The following is an 8,990-nucleotide window of genomic DNA, read 5'->3' as shown; positions in this document are numbered from 1 at the left end:
ACCAGCCCCAACTGACACAGGGCAAGGCACCATGGGAAGCCTAGAGACTGCCCCTGTGATCATAAGGCCACATGACAGGGAAGCTGCCTGAATATCCAGGAACATAGACAATCGGTTCCCAGATGGTGGCAACCACTGATAGAAAGCCAATAAAGAAAACATTGCATGAGTACCCAGGAAAATTAAACAGAAGGTGCCTACAACCATATCCAGAGGGAGGTCAATTAACATGGAAATTTGCCTGATCCAAGACAGGAGGGAGTGACTGTTCCCAGCATTATCCAGCTCTGTTGAGAGCCACAGCCAAAGGGGCCCTGTCGCGACCCCTCGCCAGCAAAGGAAACAAGACACAGGATTCTTCTTTCAGCAGTTTACTCAGGACCTTTGAATCATGATGAGAAAACAGGAACAAGAGAAGAAAGCGCGTACGCCAGCGGTTGGTCTGCCCTAGCTTAAGTACCCAGCCTTGCCAATGAACCAGCACTAAGTGGAAGAGTCTAATAGGTACAGCGCAGCGGAAGCAGGCCAGAGCCCAGCCCCACAGCCTTACAAGGAGTTGTTTACTTCTAACAACTCTAACCGCTGAGTCATCAGAAGCAGAAAGCCAGCGCCATTTTCAGGGTGCAGTCGCCGGCTCCCAACAGGGCCCCAGCAAACTTCCAGCTGCCAGCAAACTTCCAGCTGCCAACTGATTGGCTCCTCTGCAGTGATGCTCATTGGGCTGTTTCCCTGCCCTTTCAGCCCAGGGAGCTGCTCACTGGGGGACTTTTTTTGGCTCCGCCCATGCGACCCAGCCAATCAGCCTCAAGAGCAGGAGGAGTGGGGGAGGTTGAGAGGCTTGTGTCCCTGAAGAGCTGTGTGGTGAGGTGTACTGTGTTCTAAAAATAAAGTTTGTTTCTTTTGACAAGTGGCTCCTGAATTGTGCCCAGCCAGACTGGGGCACAGCTCAAAGCCTGGCCCATGGCCTTAACTGGCTCCTGAAAGGACATTGTTTAGAAACTGGCTGGACCTTGCCTCACTCAATAGTCCAGAATCAGCATCTACTATTCACAACCTGGGACAATGGAAAGTAGAACCCACATAAACTGAATTCCTTTACTGCTGCGCCCCAGAGAGTGATGTTGGCTAGCGTAATGCTTCTGCACCACAGAACACCCACTGGAAACTCCACAAACAGAACTGTGCTTATAGACATCCACCTGGCATTTACCACCATGAAAAGGATCCTGTAGAGGGAAACAGATACATGGTGACTCATAGCAATCACAGAGACAATCCACAGCCAGCATCCTAAATTCCTGCACACAGTACAAATAACCAAAACATGAACACTGCACCTTCTGAGCAGTCAGTTGCAGGCCCCTGAGCTGACCAACCAGAACCAGATGGTGGGAAGCCTACAGCAACTAGGGAAGTGGCTCCTGAGACCCAGCAACACTGGAGCAATGCACAGTCAAAGAATGATGGACATCTACTTAATGACCAAACCCCGATGCAATCCAAACCAGTATACAAAAAGAATTTTATTCTCCTTGATAAGTTTTGCTAAATAATTCTAATGACAACTTTGATCATATTATCACTCTTTAACTTGATCGATAGTTGTTGCCCTAATAGCCAACATCGTATCTTCAATTCATTTGAATTTATATCTTTTAATAGTTTAAAACAGTCATTGAAATCAGTCTATCATTGTTTCCCTAGATCTAGTTTATACTTGCTCCTCTTACTCCCCATTTGTCCTCTTACATTATCTGCTACCATCTCAAATACCATCCATTTCTCTCTTATACCTTGTGTGTATTAATCTTTTCTATCTTTCCTTTCTTTCTCCTCACTTCTTTTTGTCAAATCTTTCTTCTTACCCCCTTTTAGTCAAATCTTTCTTCCTACCCCCTTTTAGCCATCATTTAATATTATAGAAATTTTACTATTTTAATAATTAATTTTTCAACCTAGTCCAGAATTTTACTACAAGTTTATACCAGATTTTAGGAATTATGAAGAACAGATTCAATAAGATTGTTGTTGTTGTTCCATAAGGTTGAATGATTTGAGGCTTAGTTCTGAATTAATTGTAATAAATAGGGTTTAGTGATTTCTATCAAATTGGTGTAAAACTGTGATCAACAGAAGTCACACATTGAGTTAAAGTATTGATATCTGGATATCAGTCCAACTCAGGGTTCTTAAGAGAAAGAAGCTCACAAAGTAGTCCCATGTTAAAAGAAGAAGTGATAATTTCCAAGTAGATGGTTAAACATACAAACAATATGAAAAAGCAAAGCAAAAATAAATAAATAAATAACCCACCCCAAACAGATTTCAATGCTTCGAAACTCACTACATCAACACTACAGTGGAGAAAATGTCAGCAAAAGAATTTTTTCATAGTTGAAATGTTCATCATACTTAAAGAAGATCTAAGGAGTGAAAATAGAGAGAAAATAAAGGAAGTGAAAACTCACTTCAATAAAGAGATAGCAATTTTGAGAAAGAACCAAATGGAAATCCTGAAAATGAAAGACTCAATAAACCAAATTAAAAATTCAATGGAAAGCATTAGTGATAGATTAGACCACTTTGAAGATAAATTTTCAGACCTTGAAGACAAAATAAAGAATACTGAATATAAAGTAGACCATACAGAAAACATTTTAAGAGACCATGAGCAGAATATTCAACAAATCTGAGATAACATCAAAAAGCCAAATTTAAGAAATCTTAGGGTATATGAAGGCTCTGAAATACAAGCTAAAGGGATGCACAAACTTGTCAATGAAATAATAACATAAAAACTTTCCAAACTTAAGGATGAGATGGAAATTCAAATAAAAGAGGCATGTAGAATTTCAAATATAAAAAACACAGTAGATCCACTCCAAGACACATTATAATAAAAATACCTAACATACAAATTAAGGATAGAATTTTAAAATCTGCAAGAGAAAAATGGCTGGTTGCATTTAGAGCTAAACTTAAATGAATTTCAACTGATTTCTCAACTCAGACCCTAAAAGCCAGAAGGGCTTGGAATAATATATAACAAGCTCTGAAAGAAAATGAATTCCAACAAAGATTACTATACCCAGCAAAATTAAGTTTCAGAATTGATGGGGGGAAAAAACCTTCCATGAAATCAGAAGCTTAAAAAATTCATAACCAGAAAGTCTACACTACAAAATGTACTCAGTGAAGGATTTCATGAAGAAGAAACGAAAAATAAAAATGAAAAACGGAATAGGAATGAATTACAGTAGAAGAATAGTCAATTAAAGAGTGCAGTCAATTAAATGACAGTATGAAGGTTTCTAAGAGGAAAATTTATAGTATTGAATTCAAGTCTGATTTAAATATTAGAAATACATCAAAATGAAATTAAATAAATAGCTACTCTGTATAATATGGAGTGTAAATGACCGAAACTCTTCGGTAAAAAGACATAGGTTGGAACACTGGATTTAAAACAAGACCCAAGCTGGCTGTGGTGGTGCATGCTTATAGTACCAGTGACTCAGGAAGCTGAGGCAGGGGGCTAGCAAGATGCAAGCCAGCCTCATCAACTTAGTGAGACCCATTTCAAAATAAAAAATACAAAGGGCCGGGAATGTGGCTGAGTGGTTAAGCACTCCTCAGTGCAATCACTAATATCAAAAATAAATAAACACTCAACAATATCCTCTTTGCATGAAACTCACCTCACAGACAAAGATATCCACAGACTGAAGGTGAATGAATAGGAAAAAAATTATAACTTTATTTTATTTATTTTTATGTTTTATGTGGTACTGAGGATCGAACCTAGTGCCTCACCTGTGCTAGGCAAGCGCTTTACCACTAAGCTACAGCCCAAGCCCCAGAAAAAGATTTTTTAAAAAAGAATGGTAGTAGGAAATAAGCAAGGTTAGCTACTCTCACATCAAACTCAGTGAATTTCAAACCAAATTAATCAGAAGGGACAAGGTCCTTTTATATTGCTGAAAGAAATCATACAACAAGAAGATATAATGATTCTAAGTATTTGTGTCCAAACAATGGTGCATCTCTATATGTCAAACAAACTCTTTTCAATAATAAAAATCAAATAGACTACAACACAATAATACCAGGTTACTTTAACATACTGCTCTCACCACTAGATAGATCATCAAGACTTAAATTAAAATTCCACAGAACTAAAAATATGATTAATAATATGTAATATTTCATCCATATATGTAAAATTTCATCCATATATGTAAAATTTCATCCATTAAAAACTGAATTCACATTCTTCTCAATAGCACATGGAATATTTTCCAAAATAGACCATATTTTAGGTCACAAACAAATCTTAGCAAACACAAAAAAATCAGAGATAATATCTTATATTCTAAGAGATCATAATGCAATTAAATTAGAAATAAACAGTAAGATAAAAAAGATAGAAACAAATCTGGAGACTAAATAACACATTTTTGAAAGATGAAATGACTGCAAAAGAAATCGGGAGGAATTTTAAAATTCTCAGAAGTAAAGGAGAACAGTGAGACAACATATCAAAATCTCTGAGGCAGTATGAAGATAGTTCTAAGAGAAAAGTTCAGAGCATTGAGTTCATACATCAAAAGAATAGAAAGATACCAAATAAGTAATCTAACATTACACTTCAAGACCCTAGAAAAAGAAGAAAAAACCAACACCAAAATCAGTAGAAGACAGGAAATAATTAAAATCAGAGACAACTCAATGAATTTGAGAATAAAAAACAATACAAAAGATCAACAGAACAAATACTTGGCTTTTTGAAAGGATAAACAAGATTAATAAACTAACCAAAGGAAAGAGATCACTCAGATTAACAAATTTCAATGTGAAAAAGGAAATATCATATAGACACTAATAAAAATCCAGAGGATCCTGAGGAATTATTTTGAAAAATTATACTCTGATAAATTAGAAAATCATAAGATATCAACATTTTCCTAAAGACATATGACCTAACCAAATTGAATTAGGAGGATATAGAAACCTTTCAATGAAGCAAAGACCTGGACTGGACAGGTTATTAGGCAAGTTCTACCAGACCTTTAGAGAAAAATTAATACTAATCTTCCTCAAATTATTTCATTAAATATAAAAGCAGGAACAGTACCAAATTCATTCTATGAAACCAGCATTGCCCTGATACCAAAACTATATAAAGACACATCAAGAGTAGAAAACATCACACCAATATCCTTGATGAATACAGATGCAAAATTTTATAATAAAATATTGGCAAACCACACACAAAAATACATTAAAAAGGTGGTGCACCATAATCAAGTGGATTTCATTCCAGGGATTCAAGGTTGGATCACTAACGAAATCAATAAATGTAATTCACCACATAAATAGACTTGTGGTCGTAATACTAAGAACCTAAAAGAATCAGTTTTTTTTAATATTGGTAATAATCCACAATGAGCATACACTTATTATTCTCATTGAAAAGAAAGTATTTGCATTTCCTGAAGCAGGAAGTGCAGACCATTACTGAATCACTCACAGCTTCATGCCACTAAATGGTTTACCTAGGGTTTACCTATCTTATTCCAGGGCCCACACTCATATCTATGACCTCCTACAATTAACCTAGATGGACCCACTAGAGGAGATTAAAGGGTAGATTTTTCAAGTTAGCCTCAACCACATTCAGAGGGGGGGAAAAGGGTAAAGAAAGGAACAAAACTGAAATCCTCAATTCTAAGCTATCTCCTCTCACCCACAATCCCCTCCTCCACCACTTGTAAACGTAAGACCCAAAACTATGAAACTGCTAGAAGAAAGCGTAGATGGGAAAGCCCCATAATGCTGGTATAGGTGATGGGTTTTTTAAAATCTGACCTCAGGAGCACAGATAATAAAAGAAAAATTAGACTGATGGGATTACATTAAACTAAAAGCTTCTGTACAGCAAAGTAAGCAATCAGTGGGGTTTAGAAACAACCCACAGATTGGAGGAAAGTATTTTCACATTGATAAGGGATTAATATCCAATGCAAATACCTCAATAATAAAATGAACGCTTATACACTGTTGATGGGAATATGGGTAGTACAACCATTATGGAAAACAATTCCACAAAAAAAAAAATTTAAAAAGACATTTACCATATAATCCAGCAATCCTACAACTGGGACTATACCCAAAGCAAGTGAAATCAATATGCTGAAGAGAGCTTCAGTCACATGTTTACTGCAGCATTATTCACAATAGTCAAGATATGGACTCAGTATGAGTATACTGCAGTGGATTAATGGATAAAGAAAATCTGATGTATACAATGTTTACAGCACCTCAACTTGCAATAGCCAAGCTATGAACCCAATCTAGGTATCCTTCAATAGAAGAATGGATAAAGAAAATGTGGTACATTTGCACAATGAAATATTACTCAGCCATAAAGAAAAATGAAATCATGGCATTTGCCAGTAAATGGATGGAACTGAAGACTGTTGTGCTAAGTGAAATAAGTAAATCCAAACAACAAAAAAAAAAGCCAAATGTTCTCTCTGATATGTGGATGCTAACACACAACAAGGGTCAGGAGGGACGAATAGAAGTTCATTGGATTAGACAAAAGGGGAATGAAAGGAAGAGAGTGGGGATGAGACTAGAAAGATAGTAGAATGATTCGGACATAAATTTCCTGTATTTATACATGAATACATCACAGTGTATTTCCACATCATGTGCAACCGCAAGACTGGGACTCTAGTTAGAATAAGATTTACTCTACAAATTTATACTATGTCAAAATAAACTGTACTTTCATGTATATCTAAAAAGAATAAATAAAAAAGAAACTTGAATTTGTATTTTAAGAAGAAAAAATGTGATGAATAAACAATAAAATTCTCTCATTTGCAACAATATATATGAACTTGAAAGGCATTATGTGGTGATATAAAGCCAATGCAGAAATAGAAAAGTCATTATATCACTCACATGTGCGTACCTGGGACTCATTGGGGCTTGGAGTGGATTGCAGAGTAACTAGTCGAAGAACACAAAATTTTAGGTAGTTGGAATAAGTTCAGGAGATAATTTGGACAACAGAATAACTGTAGTTAATGACAATATATTGTAGTCTTAAAATAAGAAACAGTAGAAATTGTGCACTCACCACAAAAATTATAATTATGTGAGGTAATACATTCATTGGTTAGCTATATTTAACCATTTCACAGCCTATCTATATTTCAAAACATGGTGCATGCTGTACACAATGATACCTAGGTTTTCCATCAATTAAAAAATAAATAAAAATATATCAAATCAATAGCTAAAGGCCCTAAATATGAGACATGAAACTTTACAATACTTCATTCAAAATATCCAAGCTTTCACAGATTCTCGGTATCCTACATCGTTCCTGACTGTGAGTTTTATCTTCAGATGGACCCAATATGCACTCAATAGTTGCCAACCTAATGGTGTATAGTTTCTAGCAGCTGAGGTCCATGAATGACTATGGTCATCATGGCAGATACAGAGATCCCACAAACAATGAGAAGAGGACATTAAACCCTCTAGACTGAAGAAGGCTCTGGGTGGCACTAATGGGAATTCCTGTTGTATGAGAATTTAGACACACTCTAGCACCTTTTTCTGTGGGATGGCCCACCCTTAGGGGAATTATTGGTGGTTAACAGCATAAAGGATGTAAATAAAATCTGTAATGAGGAATGCATTGCCTCTGAGATGCAAGTAAACAGTGCGGGGCCCTTGAATCATCCTTGGGCTGACTCGTAATTTTTCTGACATGGTCGAGGCCTTCAATTTTATGGGAAGCAATTACTCTACCTCAATAGAAAAGTTCTATGACATGTGTTTATATATGCCATGCAAGTATATCCTTGGAATTTCCTCACATAAGGACATTGTCGGTGTAATAGGAGACATGTCTTCCTAAAAAGGTTGGATGTGGTTAAGACGTGCCTGTATCCAATTGTAACAGCAAACTGTTTTCCAGTTGCAATAATTCTATGACATTGAGGTTTTGGAAATCCCTTATAAAATACCATTCACTTATATCAGGTTTGAGCTCTGGACATCTGGCTTGTTAAAAGATAAACAACAGGAACATTATCAAGGTCAGGCCTACCCATCCCCAGGAGTCTCACTCCACGGCTCTCAACTTATCCACAAACCTCGTGGCTAAGTCATATTCACTTGTAGAATCCTTATATCATAGTCTCTGGAGCCTCTCTTCTCAGCCATATGTTTACAATTTGTTCTCAAAATTGTCAACAACTGAGGTTCATTATCACCTTTTGAATTTGAGTCCACAGGGCATCTTTAGCTTCTACAGGAAATTGATCCCCATGCGTCTGCTCTAAAGAGAACAGATAAAACCTCTGTCACTCTTGGTAACATGGAAACTGCAAAGAAGCCTTTTGCCCGCCTTCTTACACATAAAATTTCTTAGGACAGAAATATAAGAAATTCTGATTCTCTCAAAGTCTTCCAATTCTATAACTGCTGGGGAAAAGTGTTGGGTTTTTGTTGCTTTATTTTTTTTAAGTGCTTAGGATTTAACCCAGCACCTTGCTTTTGTTTTCTATTATATGTACGAAGGACTGTGCCAGGAACTATCATTTGATTCTGGCATGTACTCTTGGAATGGAAGATAATATTCTTTTCTAATTAAGGCCCACAACTTTGGATACTTCCAAGGACAGAATGTGGAAGGCAATCTAAGGTTGTATGTGAAAGCCAATAGGAAGCATGTCAGATTTAAGATTACTCAGAGATTCACATGGCACACTTTATCTTTGTCTTACCTCTTAGGAATGACAAGGTATACTGCACCCTACACACATTTAGATTGTCTAATGTATGAGCATCTTGTACTTTTAAAATCACCAATGTTATAATTCTGTTAATGTGGGTCATGAAAGCCATCAATTGTAAAAAATCTGGAATAAAATGCAATACTTGTCAAAGATCACAGGTTAGTATAA

This window comes from Ictidomys tridecemlineatus, chromosome 6, assembly GCF_052094955.1.
Source record: "Ictidomys tridecemlineatus isolate mIctTri1 chromosome 6, mIctTri1.hap1, whole genome shotgun sequence".
Classification (NCBI taxonomy): domain Eukaryota; kingdom Metazoa; phylum Chordata; class Mammalia; order Rodentia; family Sciuridae; genus Ictidomys; species Ictidomys tridecemlineatus.
Note: the sequence above shows the minus strand (reverse complement) of the source record.